Source organism: Felis catus, chromosome D3 (genome assembly GCF_018350175.1).
Source record: "Felis catus isolate Fca126 chromosome D3, F.catus_Fca126_mat1.0, whole genome shotgun sequence".
Lineage (NCBI taxonomy): Eukaryota > Metazoa > Chordata > Mammalia > Carnivora > Felidae > Felis > Felis catus.
The window spans coordinates 12,377,308-12,405,213 of NC_058379.1; the positions used below are offsets into that span (position 1 = coordinate 12,377,308).

A 27,906-nucleotide genomic window follows, 5' to 3' on the forward strand; every position below is an offset into this window, starting at 1 on the left:
GGCGACTGCACAGCACCTACCGTGCTCCCTCCCAGCCTCCCCCCCGCCCCCGTGCTCAGATTCCAGGCCTGCTTCTCCCTCTGGGCCCTTGAATAATTCAGACGGGAGAATCACACTGCAGGCCCGGCCGGTCTAGCGACAGAGGGGACAAGGCGGAGGGTGGGATGCACCAGATGGAACCTGTCCCTCAAGCTCTGGGTGAACAGAGCCCCCGACACCAGCCTGAGTCTTGTAGCCAAACCCGCCAGCCCTGCCGGGTATGTCACGGGTCGATTCAGGCCACAGACGGAGCCTCTGACCCCTGACACGCCCCGGAGCACAGGATCCGAGGAGGGGACGGAGCGAGGTTGACAGGGACCCGTGCTCTGCGCTGGGGGCATTTTGCAAAGAAAGCGAGAACCGCCGGCAGCAAGTTATTTCCCCATCTGCCTCTGTAGCCACAGGACCGGAAGGTCCCTGACAGGGTCCAACCGAGACACGAGGCTGCCCTCTTGGCGTGTGATGTGGCAGGCCACTCAGTCGCTGAGCCTCGCTGGAGAGACGGTTTCTGGACAGAGGTATGCGGGAATCGGCCAGGGCCAGCCTGCCTGCCCCCCGGGGGCCACAGCCAGGGTCAGAGCGGTGGGAAAAGTGCACTGCCTAGATTTGGGTGCGTCCCAAAGTGCACCCTGATGTGGGGCCAAGGGGTTTATTGGGAGGGGGGACCCCAGGAGGCAGGGATGGGGGTGGGAGGAAGATAGGGAAGAAGAAGAAGGGCCAATAAAAGGCGCATCACCGGGTGGGTGACCGCTGAGGGCGCTCTGGAAGGAAGGCTGTGGGGCGCGCTGTCAGGGCAGGGGGCCAGGGCACTTACCCACCGCTTCCCATGCGTCGTGGGCTCGGCTGGGGGGCGCTGAGCAGGGGTCAGGGAAAGGCAGAGAGAGGCAGACGCTTGAGCCCAGATGCCATCGCACAAGGGGAATTGTCCCCTAAAGCTGCAAGGGGCCTCGCTGTGGCCAAGGGGCCGCGGAAGGACGCTGCTGGTGTTTGCTCCGTGGATGAACAGGGTCACCGTTGGCCGGCCTGCCTTGTGCATTTGGTGTCTTGTTTTCTGTCCTCTGGGAACACCCAGCTTGTCCTCACCTCAGGGCCTTTGCATTTGCTGTTCCCTGTGACGGCGACACCCTTCCCAGCTCTGGGCCTCTTCTTGGAGAGAATTTCCTAGCCTCCCCCACGCCCACGTCGCCCCCTCTGCAGTGGGATTTCTCTACTCCACTTGGGGTCGGGTGATTCTCTGTGATGCGGCTGTCCCGTGCTCTGGAGGACGTTATGTCGTAGAGTCTGTTAGTCTGTTCGGGCTGCCATGACCAAACGTCAAAGGCCGGATGGCTTATGAACAACAGAGATTTATTTCTTACCGTCCTGGGGGCCAGAAGCCCGAGATCTGCATGCCAGTAGGGTCGGGCTCTGGTGACGCCCTCTTCCAACCACAGACTGTCGTCTCAGGTGACAGACGGAACAAGGGTGTTCTCTGGGGACTTGTTCACAGGGACACTAATCTCATTCTCGAGGGTTCCACCCTCATGACCTCATCACCTCCTCAGGGCCCCTCCTCCGGATCCCATCACACTGGGCGTTGGGATGTCGACACTGGACTCTGGGGGGACACAAACATTCGGTCCGTCGCCCCCAGTTACAGCTAACCCTTGTGCGGAAGCGTGCTCAGGTCCCAGAGCGTGATTTTGTATAATTCTTGCGTGAACTTCGTACGATGAGTAAGATCATCTGTCTACAGTCACAGCCAAAAACCAAAGTTTAGAGACATTATGTCCCCACGGATTGAATGAAGGAATTTAAGAGATGTCTCCGTGGCAGATGTGATGGCCTATTGATTCACTTACATCAGGGGGTCGGCAAACTTCTTCTGCAAAAGGCAGAGAGTGAGTAAATATTTTAGGCTTTGTGGACCAAGAGGCACGATGGAGATTGTTATGCAGGGATGGATAGAACCATTTTAAATGGGTGCATTTGAAACTGTAAAAACCGGGGCGCCTGGGTGGCTCAGTCGGACGGGTGGCCGACGACAGCTCAGGTCATGATCTCGCGGTCTGTGAGTTCCAGCCCCGCGTCGGGCTCTGTGCCGACAGCTCGGAGCCTGGAACCTGCTTCTGATTCTGTGTCTCCCTCTCTCTCTGCCCCTTCCCTGCTTGCTCTCTGTCTCTCTCTCAAAAATAGTAAACATTAAAAAAATTTTTAAAAAATAATAAAGCTGTAAAAACCATTCTTAGTTTGCTGGTTGTAAAATAATCATAATCATAATCATAAGAGGCAGCAGTCAGGATATGGCGACTCCTGGGCCATTATCTCCCTGCTCCTGACCTAAGTGTAGGCAGTTAGAGAGATGATTGTGCACTAGAAGGCACTCAGTTGGGATTTGGAAATAAAGGTGGATACCAGATTTAAAAAGGAGGGCACAGCATCCTTGTATATAGTGGGGCCCGTGCTGCTCCCTCCAACCTGTCCATTTCTTTTTTTTTTAATGTTTATTTATTTTTGAGAGAGAGAAAAAGAGAGAGAGAGAGAGAGCACGAGCAGGGCAGGGGCAGAGAGAGGGAGACACAGACTCCCAAGCAGGCTCCAGGCTCCGAGCCGTCAGCACAGAGACCGACGCGGGGCTCGAACTCCCAAACCGTGAGATCATGACCTGAGCCGGAGTCTGATGCTTAATCGACTGAGCCACCCAGGCGCCCCCAACCTGTCCACTTGTAATCTTCTCACCCCTACGCAGAGCTTTTCATGGTCTGACTTTGAACTGAACAAAGAGGCAGGCTGGGGCCAGGATAGGTGGCTTTGGGTCCCAGTGCCGTGCACACCTGTGTGTGTTGGGGACAGTGTAGGAAATCCTGGGGGGGGGAGGGGGCATTGCTCCCATCAGACCTTAAGGGACACGTCCTTCCCCCGTGCTGGCAAACCCAGCTGCAAACTCAGTCCGCCAGTAACGTAATTTGCCTCTTGCTGCGTTCTGTTTTTCCCCGGGTCCACTCTTTGGCAATTGATGTTCTGGGATTAAAACAGGGCTGGAGGCATTTGCAAATAAAGGAAATGGAGAGGCTGATTAAGAGGTCCCGTGGACACCAGAGTCCCCTGAATCAACACTGCTGTTTATGAGAACTTCAATCCTGCACCAGCACCCATGGCAGATAGAGACCCAAGAAGCTTCCCCGACTCGCCACCTTTCAAGACTCCAGAGCCAGCTAGATGGTTCCTGATCTATTCTGACTGTAGATGGGGTCACTGTGCAGACAGAACCCACTCAGGGCCAGCACCCTCTGGGCGAGGTGGTCATTCGGAGGAACGGTATTCTTCCCCCGCCCTCCCCACCTTCCTTGGGACATCCTGGTATAACCAAAAGCCAGGCAGGTGTCACGAGACCTGACTCACAGACACTCTCCTGATCCCTGACTTCAGGTGGGGGGGGGGGACAATGACCAGACCCCTCTTCTCCTCACTCTCCCCATCCTATAAAATGGGACCAAACGCGATCTCATAGTGGGTGCTTTGTCGGTTGGCAAACTGTTGTTACGGCCTTTCTTGATTTTGATCCGCGCAGACCCTCCGCTGAATTTTGGATACAGATGAGCTTAAACTCGAGGCTGGAGGGGTTGAAAGCCTGCCGGCGACCACGCGGCAAGAAACGCAAGAGATCGGGGAGAAGAGTCTGGGTTTTCCGACTCCAACGGCAGTGCCCTTTCCGCTGGAAGAAGAAGAAGAATGCCTCCAGTGTGCTCGCCTTCCAAGGCTGTGTCGAGTGTCCAAAGCATGTGCAGGCAGGTTGGGCAGTGCAGGGTCACGACCAAGGGTGTTGCACCAGCCACGCAGCATGAAGTTGTACGGAGGCAGAAGCGGGGGGCTAAGAGACTTTGGAGCCTCACTGCCTTGGTTCACATTTGGGCTCCACCGTGACTAGCTGGGTGAGCCCAGACAAGTGAGTTAACCTCTCTGTGCGCCATCTGTAACAGGGGACGGTAATGACAGCCTACCTTCCAGGGTTATAAGGATTAAACGAATCAGTGCATTCACCCTGCAGAGGCTGGGCCCCGATGTCCCTGTCACAGGCAGAGAAGGCTGTAGACTGCGAACGCCCCAATGCTAGGCGTTTCCCCTCCGATGCTCTCTAACCATCCCTAGGAAGCCCCAAAGACCTGGCACCTTGTCCAGGCACAAAAAAATCTCAGCGCAAGAATCCGAAAATCAAAAAACTCTAACAGCTGGGGAACGCCTGGGTGGCTCAGTCGGTTAGGCGTCCGACTCTTGGCTTCGGCTCACGTCATGATCTCACGGTTCGTGAGTTCGAGCCCCCGCGTCCGGCTCTGCATTGCCAGTGCAGAGCCTGCTTGGGATTCTCTCTCTCTCCCTCTCTCTCCCTGCCCCTCCCCTGCTGGTGCTCTCTCTTTCTCTCTTCTCCCCGCCCCCCCACCTCTCAAAATAAATACATAAACTTCAAAAAATTATTAAAAATATTCTAACAGGGTTGATTTCTATTGAACAAGATGCCATTGCTCAGCCGACTTAAGGATGGCTTTCTCCCCGTTGACTCATACCGCAAAAGAACTTGGCGTCTGAGGCCGTCCGGGTTTTCTACAGGGAGCAAGAGGGTGGCAGAGAGGGTAAGAGAGGACGCTCCAGGGTAGCAGCTGCCAGCTACCCTCACCCAGCTCACGCAGGCTGAAGGTCTCACCAGTGGCCATTGGGAGACAAGGCAGTAGACGGGCCTGCCTTGTCTCCACAGAGGCTGGGAGAGGCTTGTGAGGGGGAGGATGGAAAGGAGGCGGTGGAAACCGATCCGGAAACTGCCACGGGAAAAAAAGCAGAAGCAACCTAAATGTCCAACAGCGGGGGATCGGCGTAGGGGATCGTTTTTAGTCCCTGTTGTTCCAATACGTGCTCTGAACAGCTCCACTGGAGATATCAGGTGGTAAGATCATCGTGGGAAATACCAAACTTATGCCTCGGTTTGGCTGCGTGTGTTATTTAACGTGCTGACGTGTCAGCTACCCCCTAGCCTGCCCGCTTTCCCATCTAGTCTCTGCCTTCCTCTCCTCTGTTCTGTATTACAGGGAGCTGATCCCTACAGACGGCACTTGCCAACCTCCCTTGATTTCCAGTTAATTTCAGCCAAGGGCAGGTACTGGCGAGACCCTGGAGGGTGGGAATCGGGGAGGAGCCAGGACATCTGTCCATCCTGCTTTGGGAGGCAGTGACTCTGTCTTCTTGGTGATTCCAGCTCCCCGCCCCCCCCCACCCCTACCCCAGGACAGCCTCTCCCTCCGTGGCCTCCAGCTCCCGGCAGCCCCTGGAGGAATGACAGGCCCTACCACAGGTTGGCTTCTCTGGGGAAGAGACTCTGAGACAGAATTTAGCGTGAGGGTATGTATCAAGACGCTCCTACAGAATCCACGCCCGTGGGAAAAGTGGTGCCCTTCTTTCCAGGGAATTGGATACCACCTCGAGGGATTAGTACGAGGAAAGGTATTTTAGTAGGAGACAAAACAAAATTGCTGCATGGCAGTGCGAGCCAAATCTGAGACCCGTCTACAAGACCTAGCTTGGTTGAGTTACGCCAAATTCTGTGTGAATGAACCGGGGCTGGGAAAGGCCGTTAGTGACACGAAGGCCCAGTTAACAGCGGTGTTAAAAGGAATGAATGAAAGGCGCCTGGGGGCTCAGTTGGTTAAGCACCTGATTTTGGCTCAGGTCATGGTCTCACGGTTCGTGGGTTCGAGCCCCACGTCGGGCTCTGGGCTGACAGCTGGGAGCCTGGAACCTGCTTGGGATTCTGTGTCTCCTTCTCTCTCTCTCTCTGCCCCTCCCCTGCTCATGTTCTCGCACGCGCTCGCTCTCTCTCTCAAAAATAAACATTTAAAAAAAGGAACGAATGAGATTCAGAAGAATAGGTGCGGGTACTAGAATGCCAGGGACCCAGGGTCCTTCTGTCTGTTTGCTCCTCTGGGCACATCCCTCATTCACAGGTGCACCCTCATATTTCTATATGGTGGCATCTGTGTTTCAGGTCAGGAACAGCATGAAGGAAAGGAAAAAAAAAATAGGTCCTGGAAGCTGCCACTGGGCACTTCCCTTTGCGCTGCAGTGGCCAAAACGTAAGTCATATGACCGCGTGTAGTGGCAGAGGAGGCTGGAAAGGGTGACATTTATTCAAGGAAGTTGTGTGCTCACGTGAAACTTATAGCACAGCGCTGTTCAAGAAGGTGAAAATGGAGTTTAGGAAGCGGCTGGTAATCCCTGTTATGGTACATGCGTACTATATGCACATCTAACTCCGTGCTCCTGATAATCCTAAAAAGTGAATTATTCCCATGACACGGATAAGCAAATGGGACCCAGAAGCGCCAAACTGATACAGTTGAGTATTAACAGCACTCAGTTCTCAGCCTCCTTTCTCAAGGTCTCTGTTACCTACATTCAACTCACGGGGGGTTAATTTTTCTATTTCTTTGGAGTTTCAAAAACAATATGTAGGCAAGACGGCCCGGCCCTCCTGGCTGACCTTGCTCTTTCTCCATAGCACTCCAGCTTTGTAAGAGCTCAGAGCTCTGTTTGCTTTGCAATTACCATGGGTTAAGGGCCCTCTGACATTTTCACAGGGGGCAGAGGGAGGCCCAGATCCTCACCCCTCCCCTTGATTCTTTGACTGTCATTTCCTCTACCTTTAAAAGAAAAATGCATAATGGCCATCACTTAGGCACCTTTCCAAGGTACTTGAACTACATTAATGCAAAGGGCCACGGGAGGAAATAGCCCTAGATGTCACACGCCAAGTTACAGAGTGGAAAGGTGGATTCAGAGCTCTCTTTATCGAGATCCCTTTGGTGAACAGGACCGCATGGGCACATGAAGTGTGGTTATGACCCATTCTCCAGGACCCAGGGCCAACGCAAACAGTATCAAAGTTGTTAATGAGATTTGGCCCCATTAGGCTCATGTAAACATTTGTAATAAACCTTCAAAGCCTCTGTTAAATATGTGTGTGTGTGTGTGTGTGTGTGTGTGTGTGTGCGTGCGCGTGTGTTCGTTCCATGAGAATGTACGCAATTGAAAGAGACTAACCACAGCCCCTTTTACATCTGTCCTTCATGCGACCGATCTGGGACAGGTATTGGTCTACATTAGGGGTGGAAGGCCACAAAGGTAGTGTCGTCACTTGTTGAGTGACAAGTCAACCTCCGTCGTCGCCTTGTCGGGACCGGCACTCTCTCGGCTGTCTTTGGTAATGGTGCCTCGTTTTTTTTCACCCGGGGGGCTTACCTCACCGTGTGCTCGGTCTGTGTGGTTTGGGCAAGGCAGACTCTCTTCCCTTGACTTTGGCTAATTGGCACACTATTCTGCTGCGAACAGTGCCATGATTCGAGTTCAGTACGATTCGGTTCCGGAACTGTGGCTACAACCGTAGGGAAAGGGGTGACGCGGGACCACATCCCCCTGGGTGCTGACGGTCCCCGTGCTTACTGGCACTTCCTACCTCAAGCACTCGAGACTCTCTACCTGAGGGTTTTCTCTGCTGCTCTCAGACCTTGCAGGGGGCAGACAAAAGTGCTGTGGGGTTCATGCCCCTGGGAGCAGCCCTCGGCCGATCACAGACGGGTGTTGGAGAACCAGCACATCATCTCTCTTGTCCCTGGAATGGGACACGTGTTCTGTACTATCCCCCAGAAGTCCCCAGGGAGGTGTGGTCCCTGTGGTCTCACGGGGTACCAGTGGGATTGAGCAGTGCTTGCCTACAGTGACAACCTGCTCATTAACGCCCCTCCCTTCCTTTCCTTCTCCTTTCTGGGTTTCCAGGGGCGGCTTCCCAAATAAACCATTTCCACTTGAATCCTGTCTCAGCGTCTTCTTCTGAGGGAACCCAGCCTCAGAGAGAGCGAGCGAGCCCCCTTGACACAATAGGGCCAGAACCTGCCCGAGAATGCAGTCAGCACAGAAGAGGCAGTGCAGAGAAACAGAGGGAGAGATGCATTCTGGATGATATGTTGGGCATCTGGATCCAGCCATGCCTGAAAGTTGAATTGCCCTCAGATGTGCCCAAAGAGGAAGCACATAAGGACAGGGATCCCAAGGTCTTTGTTGTGACTTGTGTTATTTTTCCTTTCCATGCTTTTCTGGATGGATCCAAGTATCGAGTCCCACGTACTTATACAGGCCAGTGACACGAATTTGTCCCCAGGTCTGTTGGGCCTTATAACTGAGAGAGGGTTAAAGCCACCAGGGTGACAGTTCAAATCCTTCACTGCAATTTCATGCAAATAGCCTTCTGGCAGCTTCCTCTTCACTGCTGTGCTCTTGTCTGCCAGCCAATCTGAGGCCTGGGCATCCCCCAGGAGATGTTAAGTCATCTCCCTTATCTGCTTGACTGACTGTCATCTTCACACATCACTGAGCTGGTGACGAAGCCCTTAATTAGTACATGTCTCCGGGGCTCGCGTTTTGCCACCCTTCATCTGCCCTCCCTGCACCTCTCTCCTCCCTGTCTCTCCACCGCGTCCAAAGACGGAGCCCCACCTCCTCCTTAGCAATGCTGTTCCGTTGACTCGCCTCCTCACTCACTGTCGTCCTCCCGGGCCACACGGTCATTGCCGTCCGCACTCCCTGCGGACCAGATTGGAAGGCGAGCATCTTGGGGGGTTACCCCATCTCACCCTCCCAGTCCCCGCCCCGTGATGGCACCTGGGATGCCCGATATGCAGGCAAGGATATGGGCCCAGAGAAGTGCACTTTCCGGTTTTGGCCCCGGGCAAGGCCTAGTTCGAGTCGCTGCTCAGTCACTGACCAGCCCTGCGAGTTATTTAACCTTTTAACTTCATTGTCCTGCAACATAAGCGTGAGGATACGGGCTTCTTTCTTTTTTTATGGCTGAATAGTATTCCATCGCGTGTGTGTATAGGTATGCATGTACATATATATGCAGATATGTGCAGTCGTCAGTCGTAAACAAGAAGGAAACCCTGCCATTTGCAAAAAAAAAAAAAAAAAAGAAAAAAGAGAAAAAAAAGGCTGACCTCGAAGACACAGGGAGTAGAATGATAGTCGCCAGAGGCTGCAGGATGGGGAAGATAGGAAGGTGTCGGGCAAAGGGCACAAACTTCCAGTTATGAGTAAGTTCTCATCAAATGTACCCATGGAGACCAGGCCTTTTTGAATGACTCCTAATTTCCAAAGGAAAAAAGGCTGTTTTCTCCATGTGCTGTTGGCAATGGAGGAATCCCACGGAAAGTAGAATTGTAATAGACATGATCACGTTTAGGTAAAGGGCGCGGTAAGTGAGATAAGCCCTATAAAAATGTTTGCACAAGGAGTTCACGTAGTAAATGCTCAGTAAATGCTTCCTGTGATTATTGTAATATCAGTTCCTGCTGCTGAATGGGTCATACTTTGTAAATCGTAAACTGCCATTTCATCTATTAATAAACACATTAACAAATATTTATTACGTATCAACTAAGGGCTAACAATGGCGGATTCTGGAATACGTCAGTTGGACCAAGTCCTTGTGGTGTTTGCGTTCTAATGCAGAAGTATCCAATAGAACGTTCTGGAGTGATGGAAATGTTCTGTATGTGCCCCGTACAATATGGTAGCCACTAGCCCCTGTGACTACCGAGCTGTTGAAGTGTTGCTATAGTATAACCAAAGAATTGGACTTTACATTTTTATTTGATGTTAATTAATTTTAGTTAACTTTAAATACCCACGTTTGGCCAGTGACTACTGCACTAGATAGTACAGGTCTAGTGGATGCAAACAGACGATCACTTGTGCGTTAAAACGCCACACTGAATTTAGTAGCCAGTGAAGCCACAATGATCTATCCAGTATCCACAGAGTGCTAAGCATGGGGGGGTTCAGTGTTACGAAAGTTGGACAAAATGCCAGCTCTGAAGATAGGATATTTAAGCCCAAACCCAAATGGGATGGGCGTGGTCTTGTCTTGCGATGCTCATGTCCTGTGATGAGCCGGAGGAAAGCATTCCAGACAGAAGAATGAACAAAACTCAAAGGCCGTGAGGGAGGAACCATCCTGGGATGTAAGAGGAACATTGCAAAAGGCAAGAAGAGAGTGGACCAAAGCGAGAGGTGGAATGAACCTCTTGGCGTGATACCAAGATGGACAAGGACAGATCATGGCAAGGCTTTTGGATTCTACTGGGGCTCTGTGGGAACCCACCGGGGGCTTTGCGTGGGGACTGACATGGTGAGAATAATCTGCGTGAAAAGTCCCTTGGCCGCTCTGTCAATTAATGGCCTGTCCCCAAACCACAGTAGATAGAGATCGACGGTTAAGAGGTTGTTAGAGTCATCAAGGTAAGAGATAATGGCTTAGACTGGCACACTTACAGAATCCTCAGTCCTGGTCACAAAACAAGTGTTTGGAAGAGAACTATGGTTGTTTGGGAGGCTACGGGCTTCCCATGATGAAAACAATAGTTTACTTTTGTCAGCCAACCTGTCCGAGTGTCGTATTCATGGAACACCGTTATGGATCTTGAGTTCAAGGGCTTCTGGAGTCAAGTTAGACAGAGGCTCCTTCTTTGAGTAATCCCAACCTGACTGGGGAGGGCAGTCCAATGCTCTACAAACAACCGAGCAGATCCCAAACTAGGGCACGGCCAGCGGCTGGAAGACAAAGCCCTCCGTGAGAGCCCGCTAGCTCAAAGGAGAGAAGCTGCCAAGAGAGACATTTTGCACGTTTTATCCCCCACAAGAATCCTCCTTTTGGAAACGATTGCTTTTTCCGTTTGGAAAGCATTGGTGCATCTTCCAGAAGAAGCTGAAGCCTGAGCACACACAGATGGGCGGCCCTGCCATTTCCTCGAGGGGTGGAGGAGAGAAGTATGGATGTGTCCCAGACCCAATGAATGGGGATGATTTTTTTGCGGGCAGCGGGGCGGGTTGGGGGGGGGTGGCGCACTGGGAACCGGGTACTGGAGGCCATTAAGTCTCTTGAGTTAAGGAGCCATCTGTGGTGTGAAATGCCACATCCTGTCATGGGGAGACGAAAATGGTCAGCGGCTGCATCCCCCCCACCCATTCCACACCAACCACCGACCATCTTGAGTTCTACTATGTTCAGGAATAAGAAGGCTTTCTCTGCGACCTTGGCTGAAGGCATTAATTCCTCCAGGTGCCAAATACACAATATGGACAAATAGGAGGAGAAAACAACTCATGCCCGACTCTGGGGCATGAGACACCCATGGTTGGCCGCACTCCACCTCCATTAATTCCCCTTCGTGTGTGGCTTTTCTTGTTCGTAACCACCCCTGGCCACGAATGGAGGATGAAGAGTTTGGTCCTCTGTGTCCCACGTGGAGATGACGGTCCCACAAACCACGTGCAGACCGTGCGACTCCGGGCAAACGAGATCTGCCGTGTCTTCCGGTCTTTGCAGCTACCTTGGGAGATGGGGAGACATCTTGTCTACTTTAGAAGTCTGTTGTAAAGATCGGTGAGAAAGCGGACGTAAGAGTTGAACACAGGGCCGGCACACGGTGGGGCTCAGTGAGAAGTGGGGACTCTATGAATGATGTGCATTAAAACATCGGAATAGCAAACACTAGATCAGGAACCAGAGCAACGCCTGCCACATTCCAGGCCATGGTGCATGTGGCACTCAACTGAATGGTTATAGTCGCCTAAAGACCCATCTTTCAAGGATAATGGGCGTTCAGAGGAGAGAACGGGGTCCCGGAGAAGGAGAGAACGGGGTCCTGGGGGCAACCTTGCCTTCACGCAATGCTTCTTTAGCCGGAGTCACCCAGATCTGGGTTTGAACCACAGCTGAGCCATTTGGCATCTCGATGGCCTTGAACGACTTCCTTTGTCCAGATTCCTGTTGCTAAAATGGGGGAGGGTCACCCACCCTCTCTTGTAGCGCTGTGACTTAATCTTAACCTGGTGCTTAACAGATCCAAGTAGAACACTGGCTGCCTCTGTCATTGTTATTAATATAAAATCCATATTGCAATAATAGGGTTATTAGCGTCAGTAATAATAGCGATGCCCGTAGAATATTTATTTAGTCAGCATTGATGCAGCCTGGCCCAAGACCCAAGAGGAATGGGTAAAATTACTTGAGTAAAAAATTACTACCAGCTCTGCGCATTCATCCACTGAAAAAAGAGTTATTTATTCTCCTACTACGTGCCACACACCGGTCGAGGAACTGGGGACACGGCAGTACATACGACAGACAAGATCCCTGGCCCCCTGGAATGCCACGAAGCGAATATTTGGGAAATAAGGTCATAGAGAAACCATTAAGCGTAGAAATGTTGAACGTGTCAGGTAGCGATCAGTTCTAAGAAAAATACTGCAAGGTCAAGGGAAAGAGTGATGAGGGGCGCCTGGGTGGCTCAGTCAGTTAAGCGTCTGACTTGGGATCGGGTCATGATCTCGCAGCTCGTAAATTCAAGCCTTGCGTCGGGCTTGGGGCTGACAGCTCGGAGCCTGGAGCCTGCTTTGGATCCCGTGTCTCCCTCTTTCTCTCTGCCCCTGCCCTGAGCATTCTCTCTCTCTCTCTTCTCTCTCTCTTCTCTCTCTCTCTCTCTCTCTCTCTCTCTCAAAAATATTAAAAATTTTTTTTAAAAGAAGAAAGAGTGATGGACATAGGACATGAACAGGTGGTCAGGAAAGGTCTTTCTGGTAAGGTGACATTTGAGCAGAGACCTGGAGGAAATGGGGGAGTGGCCTGGTGGATATCTGAGGGGAAGCACACTCCTGGCAGAGGAAACAGCACGTGCAAAGGCCCTGAGGCTGGAGGAAAAAGAATGGAAACCTAGTAGGGCAGAGGAGGGAAACCTAGTAGGGCAGAGGACGTCCGGACAGGCCCTCACATAGCACAGTGCACGCCGCAGCGTGGGGTGCACAACCCATTGTTTTCCAGATCATTCTCAGAACGCTGCTTTGTAGCACCGTGCGCCCGAGCCGTCGTGCTGAGCAGACCCCGTTCTCATTTTCGTACGACTGAGGGATTCCAACCAATGAGTCTTCTGGTCCCCCCGCAAGTCACACCCGAGACATCTGCAAGAAATGGTCACGTCGAGACGGAAGGCGCCAGAACCCTGGCCACAGCCCCTGGCACACGGCCTTTCTGCGAGGCGTGTCAGGCAGATCCTTGGAAGGGTTTCTTCCCCATGGCTTCCCCGGGACAAGATGCCAACCGCTCCCCGGGCTCCCTCCCTGGGTTGCATCATCAGTGACGTCTGCGACCAGAGAGCCCCAATTAGCAGCAGGCTTCTGCTGCCCAGATGGTTGGGGGACACAGGAAGGCAGAGGGGTCAGCAGCTTGGGTGGCTTTCCTGGAGTAAGACCCTTGTGTCTGCTCGGCGGGCGAAGGCCACAGCTGGCCTGCGGGTAACAGCTACCGTCCCCAGCACTGCGATGCACCATCTTCCAGAAGCTGGGGATTTCCCTTGCGAGAGCAAAGGTCTGAGATGTGCAGAAAAGGATAATTGGATGGAATGTGTCCCTGCCTCATGCTGAGGGCGCTCCAAGGGGTTTGGGGCCCAGGAGCCCGGGAATGCGCTCAGTACAGCTGGGCAGCTGTGTTGCTAAGCTATGTCCCCCGGAAGGCTCTCGAAGATGCCTTCACGAGGTGGCAGAGTGAACTGAGTATCCCGAGCATTTGCAGAGCGCCAGCTGAGTGATTTACAAATGGGGCTTCCCTGAATGCTCACGAGAGACCTCTGAAGGAGGCACCCTTGTCACGCTGCCTTCTTTCTGCAGAGAAGGACGCTGAGGCCCAGAGAGGTTGAGTAAGGAAGGGCCTGGAAGTCCCGTATCTGGCAGAGACAGAGGCGGGACTTGAACCTCAGTGGTCTGAACGCGGAGCCCGGAGCCCTTATATACGCCCACACTGCTGCCCAGTCCCTCTTTGTCTCAGCCATGTAGACTAGGGGACAGTTAACCCTCACGGGAAGGGCCGGATACTAACTGTCTTTGGCTTTGCCAACCCTGTAGTCTCTGCCGCAGCCATATACAGCTCTGTTGCCGTAGGGCGAAAGGAGCCGCTGACCACAGGGAGACGGACGTGTGGCTCTATTCCGACAGAACTGTATCTACCAAGGCGGCCAGAAGACCACAGTTTGCCCTGATGGAGATGGCCACCCACGAGTGTGTCTTCCTTGGAGCTAACCAACCGACTAAGCATCTCCACAACGTCCTCCAAGAACCCAGACTCATTTCGCATTTTGCTCGGCCGTCCTTGGTAATATTATAGGCCTCCCGTGACCATTCTTATTGCCTCATGGTCACAAAACGGCTGCAGCAGCTTCACGTAGGATATCCCCAAACTGCAGGCAGTAGGGGCAGAGGCTACGTAACCATTGCATAAAGTTTTGCCTTTCTTTCTTTCTTTTTTTCTCCCCCCCACCGGAGAGGGAGGCCTCCTATGTGCACCAGGTTTCCTCCTTCAGTTCATTGGCCGGCACTGAGTTCCACATTCACCCCAAGATCAGCGTCTGGAAAAGAGGAAGTATGAACCCAGTATACTCAGCTCTGAGGCTCAGGGAGGGTCCCACATTCCCTCCAAATCTAGGGATCACCAACCATTACAGAATCAGGTGAGGCTGGCAAGGAAGAAGGGAGTGGAAGCTTTTGGGTAAGTGACAGCACCCAGTCATTTTTAGGAAGGATTCATGGAGCGTGGAGATCCGTGCTGCCGGGGCTCCACAAACCCCTCGGAACTTGTGCTAAGCCTCTGAGGTATGAGGTGTGGTAAGAGCCCGTCACTCACTCTCTTTTTTTTTTTTAATTTTTTTTTACATTTTTTACATTTTTTTACATTTATTTATTTTTGAGAGACAGAGAGAGACAGCGTGAGCAGGGAGAGGCAGAAAGAGAGGGAGACACAGAATCCGAAGCAGGCTCCAGGCTCCGAGCCGTCAGCACAGAGCCCGACGCGGGGCTCGAACCCACGAACCTCGAGATCGTGACCTGAGCCGAAGTCGGACGCCCAACCGACTGAGCCCCCCAGGCGCTCCTGTCTCTCATTCTTAATACCCAGCATGAAGGGTGCGGGGAGCAGGCGTCAGCCCCCGAGCTGAGACAGGGGGCTGGGGAAGAGGGGGTGGGGGAGACAGGGGGTGTAAAGGAAGGAGGATTTAGCAACCAGGTCTGGCCCCCTCCCAGGCAGCAAGATTCCTGCAGTTTCAAAGCCCCGGGACCTCAATGCTGAAACCATAGAGGGCGGGCCCCCAAAGTCCTACTTAGACGTGATCTTCCAGACCCTGAATGGTTCCCCCCCCCGACCCCCACTTGCAGACGAGGTCTTCTGCTGCAAGAAATGGACTGTGGAGAAACAAGAAGCCCTTGTGAGCTAAATTAAGCCTGTGGCACTCATACATCCCCTCCGGTGGGTCGGGAACACAGACTCCCTGCACAGTGTGGGGTGCCCAGAGCGAGACATTATCCCCTGCTTTGAGAAACGTGGTTTGAGACCTGAAGGCAGGAAAAACATGAGATGCGAATTAAACACTCGCCATTCATTCACTCATTCATTCAATGCTTGAGTCATTCAATCACGTTATTGAATGCTACTGTATGCCCGGGACTCCTCTAATTGGCGTGGACTCCTCAGTGAAAAGAATGGGGAAAAAAATCTCCCCTTCTTGTAAAGCCCACTTTCTGCTGCAGAAAAGATGTAACATGAATAAGCACATTTCATAGCTGTTTCCTCGCGCTAGGCATTTCACTTCTCTCAACCCATTTTCGCTCACAAGACGGTTTCTTGTTACTCCCTATTTATTATGGTTAATTTCATGCCTCCACCTGACCGGGCCGGGGTGTCTAGATATTTGGTCAAACGTTATTCTGGATGTTGCTGTGAGGGTGACATTTTGGTAAGATGAATGTTTTAATTGGGGGGCTTTATGAGCAAAGCAGATTGCGAGCTAGAACGTGGGTGGGCCGTGCCCGATCAGTTGAAAGCCTTACTAGAACCAAAACTGACCTCCAAGCAAGAAGGCATTCTGAAGGACTTGAATTGCAACATGAGCTCTTCCCTGGGTCTCCAGCTTGTCGAACCACCCTGCAGACGGGGGGCCGAGCCATTTCGTGGTACCGAGGTTTATACATTCTGTTGGTTTCGTTTCTCTTGGGAATCCTGGCTAATACACTACTACACTACTACACAGACGTTGTGCAAAGGACCTCACAGTGATTGTATTTCACGCTCAGACAACCCCGCGGGGTCAGTTTTCTCTTTGCCATCCCCACTTGATCGCTGAGCCACACGAGCCTCCAAAAGTTGAGTACGTTGCCAAGGCTACACTGCGGGCGAGCCGCAAAGTCAGGATCGGAATCCAGAGCTGGGTCTATACCTGAAACCCAACACACCCACTCGGGCCCAGCTGCCACAGGCCGCGGCCACGTCGCACAGTTGCTGGGGACTCCCATGTGCGACAATGTAGAAGCCTCCACTCTGAGCCGTGGGGAAGAGTCTCGAGACCGAACAGAAAGTCACTGAGTCAAAAGCTATTCTGCTTTGGCGCAAAAAAGAAAAAAAAAGAAAATCCCGTGATTTACTTCTACTGAAGTTGTGCACGGCACTGCCACACGCCTCCTATGATCCGGTGAAGAGCAAAGCCTGGGTTCGGATCCTGGCTCTCCCACGTGCTGGCTGTGTGGTCCCGGCCAACTGCCTTCGTTCGCCACTCGGAACTTCGCTATCTTTGCGGTGACCGACAATACCTGTTCCCCTTCCAAGAGCCACGGTGCTGCTTAGCTACGGCCGCCCCTGTGAAGCTCTGAGTATAGTTCACGGCGACACGTGTTTCACGAACATCAGCTCTTGTTTGGGGGGGGAAGCAGAGATGGACCCGGGTTTGACAGAAGAGCTAAAGGGCCCCGGAGCCTGCGGTCTGGGACTCAGTCTGTCCGTTGTCTGTGGCGGCACTGCTGGCTTCAACATCACCGAGCACCCAAGGTGCCAACTGTCTTATCGCAGGCTTTTCCAGACGCCACTCCGTTACTTTCCTGCCAGTGGGCCCTCTCGGGGGATTGGGCCACGTGTCTTGCGACGAGGTGAGGCCCCCAGAGCAAACAGCACCTGTGATCCCCTCACCCAGTCCGAGCGGCTCCCCCGTCCAGGAATTCCACCGGCTCATGAAATAATTCCTGAAGGGACAGGGTTGGGCTGGGGGCTGAATTTTTTCTTTTCCCCCCACGAGGTGGTTTCAATTTTGTAATATTGTTCTTCTCCGGGGTGAGAGAGGCATGTCCTTCCTCGTTGCATTCTCGACAGGGGGCGCGGCAGAGAAGTACGGAGGAAATGGGAGAACGCTCCCGTTCCCTGGCGCTCGCGATCATTGTCGTTATTTACGTGCGATCGGTTGCCGTCTGGGTGTTCGTGCTCCTACCCTCCCGGCTGACCCTCGCCAAAGTCTTGTGACATCACCTCGGCTGGGGTTGGTAGTCTGGTGTCACTGGCGGGGCAGCTGAAGTCCAACGGGGCTCAGGGGCCCTTCCGTGGGTTCCACAGAGTGACACGTGCGGCCGAATCGACGTCTCCCGACGACGAATCGTATGCATTTTCCATGAAGTCGCAGAGATCCTTGGGATGTCTGGGTCTTTCTAGCGCCATTTTACAGATGAGAAAAACTGAGCCCTGGGAAAGCGAAGTGACGTGTCCGAGCTTGTCATCCCCATCATCGTCACCATGTGAATTGCAACAATTATTAGTAGTAGTAATAGTAGCCGGGGGCCATGTCTACTTGCTTTAAGTACATGAATTAGTGTATTCCTTACGAGAATTCTGTGAGATGGATATTACCATTATTCCCATTTTATGGGTAAGCAAACTGAGGCACAGAGAACTTACTATACTCACTCTGGTGCGGCAGAGCTAGGATTCCTACCTAGCAGCCCAGCTGCGGAACAACTCTTACCCAGTCTGTTAAGCCGGTCAGCGTGAGCTGCTATTTGACGAGCCTGGGTCTCCAGATTTCCAGCCCAGGGTATTTTCTACCATTTCACTGGGGTCACCTCCTTCTTCCTCCCGGTGCTTCTTCTGCCCCCAACGGAACCCCCTTGCCTGCCCCTCTGCCCATCTCACCTCTCGCTAAGTGAGCACCATTTTGCAGGAGTCTGCTTTGGATTCTGTGCCTCCCTGTGTCTCTGCCCCCCCTTGCTTGTGCTTTATCTCTCTCTCTCTCTCTCTCTCTCTCTCTGTCTCAAAAAAAAAAAAAATTAGAATGTATATTGGTTGGGGGGCCTGGGTGGCTTAGTCAGTTGAGTGGCTGGCTCTTGATTTTGGCTCAGGTCATGATCTCCTGGGACTGATCTCCGGGTGACTGAGCCCCACGACAGGCTCTGTGCCGGCAGCGTGGAGCCTGCTTGGGATTCTCTCCCCTCTCTCTGCCCCTCCCTCACTCTCTCTGCCTTATCCTCTTTCCACCAATGAGATTACTTGACATTGGTCCTTTAAAGGAACTCGTTTCTGGGGCGCCCGCGTGGCTCAGTTGGTTGAGCGTCCGACTTTGGTTCAGGTCATGATCTCTCAGTTTGTGAGTTCGAGCCCCGCGTCGGGCTCTGGGCTGACCGCCCGGAGCCTGGAGCCTGCTTCCGATTCTGTGTCTCCCCCCTCTCTCTGCCCCTCCCCGACTCTCACTCTGTCTCTCTCTCTCTCTCAAAAATAAATAAACATTTAAAAAAAATTTTAAGGAACTTGTTTTTATAACCTAAGTGAATTTACGTTCTGTATTAGTTTGCTCAGGCTGCTATAACAAAATAACCACAGACTGGGTGGCCTAAACCTACATTGGTTTTCTCACAGTTCTGGAGTCTGCAAATCCAAGATCGAGTATCAGCAAGGTGGGTTTCTTCTGCGGCCCCTCTCCTTGGCTCGTGGGTGGCCTTCCTCCCGTGTCCTTACGTGGCCTGCCCTTTGTGTCTGTGTTCTAATCTCCTCTTCTTATAAGGACACCCATCGTCTTGGATCAGGATGCATCTTAATGACCATTTTTCACTCCTTTTCCTCTCTAAAGAGGTTATGTCCAAATGCGGTTAGATCCTGGGGTGCCGGGGGTGTGTACTTCAACGTGAATTTGAAGGGGCGGGGACACAGCTCAGCCCGTAACGTGTTCCGAAGAAATATCGGACCGTAATCGCGTCGCACCGTGACACCAATGTCACCATAGACAGAAGCCACTCTCACTTGCCGTACAAAGAAACACCCGCTAGCACCGTGGCCGGTGGCTGTTCTCGATTGTTGAACGGGTGGCTGCATGGTAGGACAATGGGTGTGGCGAAGACAGAATTATTCTATAACGTTCCAAGTAGGCGCTGGTGCTTGGGACGGGCTCTGCGCCTGAACTTCCTCTCCCTCGGCAGCAGGGAGATCCCAAGTTCTAGAAAGGCGTTGAAGACACGTCAGCACTCACCGAAACGTTCCCCTCCATCCAATTAGAGGCCCTGAAAGAGAAAGAGAATAACTTTCGCTGTATGTGATTTAGTGTTGTTTTTCCACCCCCTAAAGCGATCTCCTCTCCCCCTGACGGGTCTGTTCCACGCCTCGGAGAACATTGACCTGCCCTCGGGACAAAGCCACACTGTCCCTGGGGCACGATGGAGTTCTCTTGACCTCTCTCCCACCCCTCTCTCTGGCCACACGCTCTGCCTCTTTCCCCACCACCGTGCACTCCAATTCGTCCCGTCCTTCCCCATGTCTTTACACAGCCCTCTCCTTCTGCCGGGAACATCTACCTCCTTCCTGCCAACCCGGTGAACTCCTCTTCATCCCTCAGGACCCCCCGAAGGATGCCCCCGGGGGGATGGGCGAGTCGAAAACGTACAATACCAGCTAGCACTTGCACTGCAATCGCATGGTAAAGGGGACAAAATACAAACATCCTTCTGGAAGCCGTACATATGAACCTGCTAAAAAGCAACGGGAAGATGGTGATTTATTTTCTTTTCGCTTCTCTGCGGCTTCTGGTATTTTGACAGCCGACATGCGTTCTGTAGTCGTAACAAAAAAGCTACTTTTGATGTCTGGAAAGAACAAGCGTCTTCATGTCTTCTTTGGGGAACTCTTTTCCAATCTTATCCTTCTCCTCGAGATACGTGTGCGTGTGCACACGTGCCCCCGGCAGGCAAAGACAGTCACCTCTGGCCAACTTTACATTTCGCACAGAATTCTGTTCTTTTATTAATCGTGCCAGTTTGGCATTATCTACTTCCTTAACTCTTTCCCGCCGCGGTCCGCAAGGCAGGATCCTTTAGATGTTAAGAGCGTAGATCCTGGAGCCACGATCCCCTTCCCCGCCCCCCCCCCCCCCACCCCGCCACCGGCTTGAATTCTGGACCCACCACTCCGTCCATTTCTCCACTGACCACGAAGCACAGACCCTGTGTCAGGCACTCGCACCGGATACAAGCGTATCCAGACCAGACAATGGCTCCCGCATTCGTGCAGTGACCAGTCACCAGGGAGCCTAATCAGCAAACTCAGGAAGATATGAGAAGGTGTACATCTTCCACAAAAACGACAATGGGGCGCACAGTGAGAGAGAGATTAAATGTGAAAGAACGTCTGAGGGGGAGGAAGGAGCATTTCTCTGGAGCGGCGGGTCTAGGCATCGCAGAGAAGGGAGCCGTTGGGGCGCCTGGGCGGCTCAGTCGGTCAAGCGTCTGACTCCTGATCTCCGCTCAGGTCTCGATCTCAGGGTCCGAAGTTCAAGCCCCACACTGGGTTCCTTGCTGGGCACAGAGCCTGCTTACAAAAAAGAAAAAGAAAAGAAAAGAAAGGAACTTTTGAGTAGGAACCTGCAAACACGGAGGGTGTTATCCATGCAGGTGACTGGTGGAAATACATCCCACGTGCAGGGAAGGCCGGTGCCAAAGCACAGAAAAGGACTATGCCTGGTGCCGTGGACCGAAGTGTGACCCCAAACCTATGTACTGAAACCTTAGCCCCCACTGTGACTGTATAATAAGGTGGCAGGGCCTGTAAGGAGGTAATGAACGTCAAGTGAGGTCCTAAGAGTGGGCCCTGAGCCTCTAGGACCCGTGTCCTCATAGGAGGTGGGAGAGATGCCAGGGGTGTGCGTAAGATGGCCCGCAGGGCCCCGTGGGCTGTTGCGGGCTTCTGTGTTCCCTCTGAGGGAACTGGGGAGCCATGGCAGGGTTTGGAGCCGCAGAGCGACGCATCCTGAGCTATGCTTCAGAGGCATCCCTCTAGTTGCTCCGCTGAGAATAAATTAGAGGGGGAAAAAAAATGGAAGCAGGAAGGGAAGACAGTCAGAGGCCGATGAAATAACTCCGGGGGAGCGGACGGTGGCTGGGGCCGGCGTGGAGGGGAGAACAGCTGTCGGATCCCTCATGGGTTAGGCGCAGGGGCGGGGGGGAGAGAGAAACGGCAGGGATGAGTCCAACGTCGGTGAGACGGGCGATCAGAGGAGGCAGCAGCTGTCGACTGAGATGGGAAAGCTGTAGCTCGGTGGTTCTCAACCTTGGGCGATGCTGCCCCCGGGGACACGGGGCGGTGTCCGGGGCGGGTTTGGGTTGCCATGAATTGGGAAGTGCGGTTGGCATCTGGCGAGGAGAAGCCGGGAAGGCCGTTAAACATCCTCGCACAGGAGGGCCCTCCTTCCGCAACAACGAAGAATGATCCAGCCCGGAAGTCAGGAGTCCTGAGGTTGAGGAACTCTTGTATGTTGCGCAGAATGCGGTTGGGCCGGGAGTGAGACACGTCACAGACAAGATCAGTGGTTCAGACTTGGGTGTATTCATTTCTCTTCCTGGCTCTCTGTATCCTGGTCGGGACCTCGGTTTTCTCGTCTGTAAAATGGGGCTATGTTTTTCGCTTACCTCATAGGGGTGTCACCGCAAAGCACTTGGAATGTTACCTAACACAGAGTAAGTGCTCCATACCTCTTATCCGTGATTGGAAGGGACAGTGTGCCTTATGCGTTGCGAACCCCCAGCACCAGAATAGCCCCGGCGTGCAGGAGGCATTCAATGAACGCTCGCTGAGTGAAGCAGCAAACTAATCGCAGGGTTTCTGTCTGACTATACGTGGCTTTTCTCCAGGGCCCACTCCAGCTGGAAATTAAGAGTGAATACTGAGGGGCACCCGGGTGGCTCAGTCGGTGAAGCGTCCGACTTCGGCTCAGGTCACGATCTCGCGGTCCGTGAGTTCGAGCCCCCGCGTCGGGCTCTGTGCTGACAGCTCAGAGCCTGGAGCCTGTTTCGGATTCTGCGTCTTCCTCTCTCTCTGACGCTCCCCCGTTCCTGCTTTGTCTCTGTCTCAAAAATAAATAATAAACGTTAAAAAAAAAAAAGTGAATATTGAAAGTCAAGTTTGTCAACTTACTTGCCCAGAGCCTGGGTAAGGACCCGCAAAGTAAAGTTTCAGTTGAAACTTACGAGCAGGTGGGCCTGGAGGTCGAGGGGCCAGGAATAACCGAACCCTCACGGTCAGTTCAGACAGGCTTTCCAGGAACCTTCCACTGGCTCTCCCCGAAGCCTGGGCTTTGTGTTTTTTGTTTTGGGGGTTTTTTGACACGATTTCGTTTATTTACGGTTTCATAACTTATAATTCAAGTGGCTTTCCATGTCAAATGTTGTTAACTTATTAGTTAACAGACAAAAGTATGATTAGGTCCAACTGAGAAAGAGATCACACAATCTTTCAATCACGATGCACGCAGTGTTAAGCTGTCCTTGGTTACTAGAGCTCATAGATTTGTTTCTGCCCAGTGACCTGAGAGAGTTTCTCTTGGATTCCAGTCCCTCCTGCTTGGTTTCCTTGTCCCCCTGTCCCCCCACCTTGTAATCCACAGGGACGTCTTCACATGCCCCAAGCTTCAACTTGATGATGGGTGACTACGTACCAAACACATGGGGTGTGGGGCTCTCTCCACGAGCCAAGCAAACAAAATCCCTGACCTCGCGTTGCTTGCCTTCCCAAGGCTTGTGTCTGTTAGGAGGACTTCAGGTGCAAACAGCAAAGTTGATTCAAACTTCACGTGCGATATTTAGAACGTTCACAGACATTTGCATCTGTAAGGTATAAAATCCAGCAGAACAGATCACCCAGAGATAGAGCAATCCCAACATTGGCTCACTCAGTGGCTCAAACTAATCATCAAAAGCCCTGATATTACTCACTATTGTATTCGTGACAGCCAGCGCCGTGCTGGGCAGAGAGGAGCTCAAAGAACATTTGTTAAAAAAATGAGAAGAGGGGCGCCTGGGTGGTGCAGTCGGTTAAGCGTCCGACTTCAGCCAGGTCACGATCTCGCGGTCCGTGAATTCGAGCCCCGCGTCGGGCTCTGGGCTGATGGCTCGGAGCCTGGAACCTGTTTCCGATTCTGTGTCTCCCTCTCTCTCTGCCCCTCCCCCGTTCATGCTCTGTCTCTCTCTGTCCCAAAAATAAATAACGTTGAAAAAAAAATTAAAATGAAAAAAAAATGAGAAGAAAGAGTAGATATGATACGAGCTTGGCGCCTTCTTATTCTTGCAAGGTGGTGGCCGCATTTCCCAGGATCCCACCGGGATACGATAATGTCCAGGTAAAACGGATTGTTTTTTCCTGTGTTGGGATTTTTTCATATTTTTGTTTCGAATTATTTCATATAAACAAGTATAGACATACACGTATACGTATATATTTTATTTAATTGTATGTAACTTACACATAAGGTACATATTAGGTTTAAGGAATAATAAAATTAATGTTCCTGTAACTTACCGATCAGTGTAAGAAAGAGGACTTAAACCCCCTGAATTTTTCTGTGCGTCCACCTCCAATCATATTTCTCTCCCTTCCCACGCACTCCAGAGAGCTAATCATTAATCTGAGTGTTGCATCACTGCTTCCTGGTTATCCCGTCTATATTCCTTTGTTTTTTTTAAAAAATTTTTTTTCTCAACGTTTTTATTTATTTTTGGGACAGAGAGAGACAGAGCATGAACGGGGGAGGGGCAGAGAGAGAGGGAGACACAGAATCGGAAACAGGCTCCAGGCTCCGAGCCATCAGCCCAGAGCCCGACGCAAGGCTCGAACTCACGGACCGCGAGATCGTGACCTGGCTGAAGTCGGACGCTTAATGGACTGCGCCACCCAGGCGCCCCATCGTCTATATTCCTTTGTAAGCGCAAGACAGCATTCCCATGGACACTCAAGACTCTCCCTCATGTTTCGTTGGCCAGAACAGGGTCACATGCCTGTCCGCTAATTGGTCACAGGCAAGGGATTGGGGTTGGTTATCGTCTGCTTGAGCTAATCAGGATTTTTAGTTTTAGTCTTGAGGGGAAAATTCCAAAGGGTCTATTGGAGATTAAATCAGAACACATATGTTACCCCATCACGATGTTCAGTTCCTTAACTATCCAGAGCTATTTTTTCCAATCTGTAAGTCAGTTAATCTGCCAATTGCTATCCTGAACACACACACACACACACACACACACACAGTTGCACACATACAAACACACAACTCTGGAATTGGATAGTCCTGAGTTTATATGTCCCAGATCAATAATCAGGAATACATATATTTTTTTAACTTTCTTTGCCCTTTTTCCATCGACAGTGAGTTTCTAGGCGCCAGACATTCAGGTGCCCCGAATTTAATGATGAGTCAAAAACAGAATCCTGTCCAGTGGGGGAGAATGACCATTATCCAAAGACTCCTACAACCAAATACAAAATTATAATCCTCATTAACCTACGTAGGGCGAGTTGTGTGCTGTGAAACCGTGTGAGGGGCGCTCTCTGGAAGGCTTCCCTGCAAAGTGATCGAATTGGGACCCGGAGGAAGACTAGGCATCGGTTGGGCAGCAGCTGTGGTGTGGAAGTGGCCCATACGCCACATGAGAAGCGATAGTTCCATTTTCAGGAATTTTGCAAGCTCTTCATTAAGCCCAGTCATTAATAAGAATTAAATTATATGGGCATAAAGTTAAATATGCTGTATTAACACAAGTAATAAGTTCTCAAAACTCATCACTTCCCAATTATCATGTTACATCTATGCCCTCAAGATCACGTGTGCCCGTTAGAGCCATTTGGTGGGAAGGCCCCCCAACTATGAGATGAGCTCCGACGCTTCCCTTCCCGACTCTGTGTTCAGTGACGTCGCCTCCGTAGCTTGACGTCGGCCATGGCGGCCATATTTACACCACAGAAATTGACAAACGCTGCAGGTCACTTTTTGCTTTTTGTTTCTGCCTCCCTCCCGTTGTTAAATGTTTACCGGTATGCCACTGGACCAAGGGGTCTAGGGAGAACATTCTAGGCAGTAGGGACAGCTTGTAAAAACACCCCATGATGGAGAATAACACGACGTACTTGAGAAATTGAAATGAAGTCACTGAGAATATTAAGAATCTCTGCTTCAGGGCGCCTGGGTGGCTCCGTCGGTTGAGCGTCCGACTCTGGCTCACTCAGGTCATGATCTCACGGTTCGTGGGTTCGAGCCCCACGTTGGGCTCCGTGCGGACGGCTCAGAGCCTGGAGCCTGCTTCGGATTCTGTGTCTCCCTCTCTCTCTGCCCCTCCCCTGCTCACGCTCTGTCTCTGTCTCTCAAAAATAAACGTTAAAAAAATCTCTGCTTTTGGGTTTTATGGACTAAGCGAAACGAGCCGTGTAGAAACCCATTTAACACCGTCCCCAGCACGTACTGTCCCCAGTGATCGCAGTTAATTTTTTTCAAACGTTCATCAGCGCTCAGTTTCTTCAAATGGTAGCTAGTTTTAGGTCCGGCAGCTCGAACAGCATGGCGACAGCTGCTATTGGCTTCCTACCCCATACCCACCCCCAAACTACAATCGTGCTCCGTTAGTAGTAATATTTGTGATCTCAGGCTCTGGGGGGTCAGGGGCAGCCACATCCCTCAGTGCTGCCTAATGTGACATAAGCCGGAAGATCTCTGACAAAGCTTGCTGTCTGCTCATTCTTTCTGGAATGTCCCCCCCCAGACCCGGAATGCGGACCATGCAGCTTGAAGGTACAAGAGGTGTTTTGCATTCGTGGGGCTATAAGCATGACAACGAATGGAGAGGGAAAAGTGGAAGAGACCGGATCAGTGAGCCACTGAAATTGCCTTGGACTATTTATCCATTAGTTTTGAAATCCCCGATCTAAGCCACGGGGGCTGGCTGTTCTGTTACCTGCAGCCAAACACGTTCCTCCCCCATGCAAGTGGATGGTCCAGCCGTACAGTAGAAAAGGCAACATGGCAAGAAGAGGTCAGAAGTCTCTGGAAACTTGCTGCGGAAAGTATGGGCAAAATCAAATAGACCTTAAACAAGATCTCCAAGCATTGCGTTAGGAGACTCTCACGAAACAGTTAGATTCTGGGTTCGAGGGACCCTGCCCGGTGGGCATCCTTAGATGCCCTAAGGATGCAAAGCCAGAACCTACCACATTAGCAGATTTTTTTTCAACGTCATGCTGGAGCCCAGCCCAGCCCTCAAAAGGCAATCAGCGTTCGCTCTGAGCAGCCCTCCAGAGTGACTTCCAGATTACCCAACACCCAGCCATGAAGCCTAAATATCCATCCCTCGATAAACACGCTCAGGCCCTTGAAAGTTCAAACTCCGTGTTGGGTCCTGACCTCTGAAATATGTATACACAGTGATGCACCTTCCAGATAACATCTCCCGGAATCTGCTTAGCAGCCTGGTTGCAAGCGGCCGGAGTTAATGAATGTTCGCCTTGTCTATAATTCAGTAAGAGAGCTTTCGCTGAGCCCCCAGACGCGGCTAAGAATAGGCAGGTTCCTTCTCGTCTTCGAGAGCGCCAGCATCAAAAATAAGTTTCCCGTTTCTCTCCTCCTTCCTCCTCCAGACTCCACTTTAGAGGCTCTCTGGGTTGGTGCACCCTGGCACATGCCCAAGAAATACCCTTGTTTGTTGGAATGGGTTCAGCTCTTGGCCGATTTCTTCCTTGTACTATTCCTTGCCAGACTAGTTCAATCTTGGGTCATCCCTGTTTGGGTTTCTTGATTAACCCCAAGCCTCCCAGGGAAAGGAAGAGACAACACGCTTTGTGAGGACAACAACGTCGTGGGCCAAGCCAGCCGGAGCTCGTCTTCTCTCCCCCCCACCCCCCCAGACCCTTCCTGAACTTGGACAGTTCTACACCCTGCCTCGGTCCCTGCCCGCCCCCCAGACCGAAGGAGAGTCCGGAGACCAGGAGCCTCAGAAGGTATCAGAGACCGAAATCAAAGCACAGCTTGGCCTCTCACCAGCTGTGTCACCAAGACTAAGTGACCCAACCTGTCCGAGCCTCACGGTCCCTGTCTGTGACACGGGGGAGGAAGACGCCTGTGGACAGCTCATGCCGAGAACTTTGCCCACACCCACTGGAGTATGTCCGGAGAGGGCAGGAGTGTTGCCTGTGTGGGCTGCTGTCGTGTCTCCAGAACCTAGAACAACGCCTGGCCCGTTGACGTCACTCAGGACACGTTGTTAGGATAATCGATCCTGGCAACAATTGTATGAGGTGGGTTCTAGAACTCTCCCATTTTGCAGATGTGGATATGGAGGTTCAGAATGGTTAAGTCTACTGTCCAAGGTCCCGTAGCCTGCGGGGGACAGAGCGAGGATTGGAACATACACCCACCTGACTCCAAAGCCAGTGCCAGCCACCCCACTGATCCGTAGACAATTAGATAACTGACCAAGTGCATGTACGTACTTCATACGTCATGGGTGGCGAGGGCTGCTCCCTCTTCCTCTTGACCTCCCCGCCCCACTCTGCCTTCTTCCCCCCACCCTCCCCCAAACTCTATTTCACGCTGGAGAACGATATCATGAAGGGAAAAACAAATCCCTGGGCTTGGCTTCTTCAGGTCCCACTGGTGATGGAAACAGGCCTTCAAGGAAGGCTTCAAGGAAGCGTAGAAA

The 27,906-nt window shown here is 52.1% G+C and overlaps 1 long non-coding RNA gene across 1 annotated transcript; it reads right to left on the reverse strand.

Annotated features, from left to right (window-relative positions):
- Positions 1–22,252: 22,252 nt before the first annotated feature.
- LOC123381397 lies at positions 22,253–27,610 on the reverse strand. The gene is made up of 3 exons (XR_006588278.1): positions 27,277–27,610; positions 26,167–26,266; positions 22,253–23,052 (listed from the first exon to the last, which is right to left on the reverse strand). It is a non-coding gene; the product is annotated as an uncharacterized LOC123381397 (long non-coding RNA).
- Between the last annotated feature and the right edge of the window lie 296 nt (positions 27,611–27,906).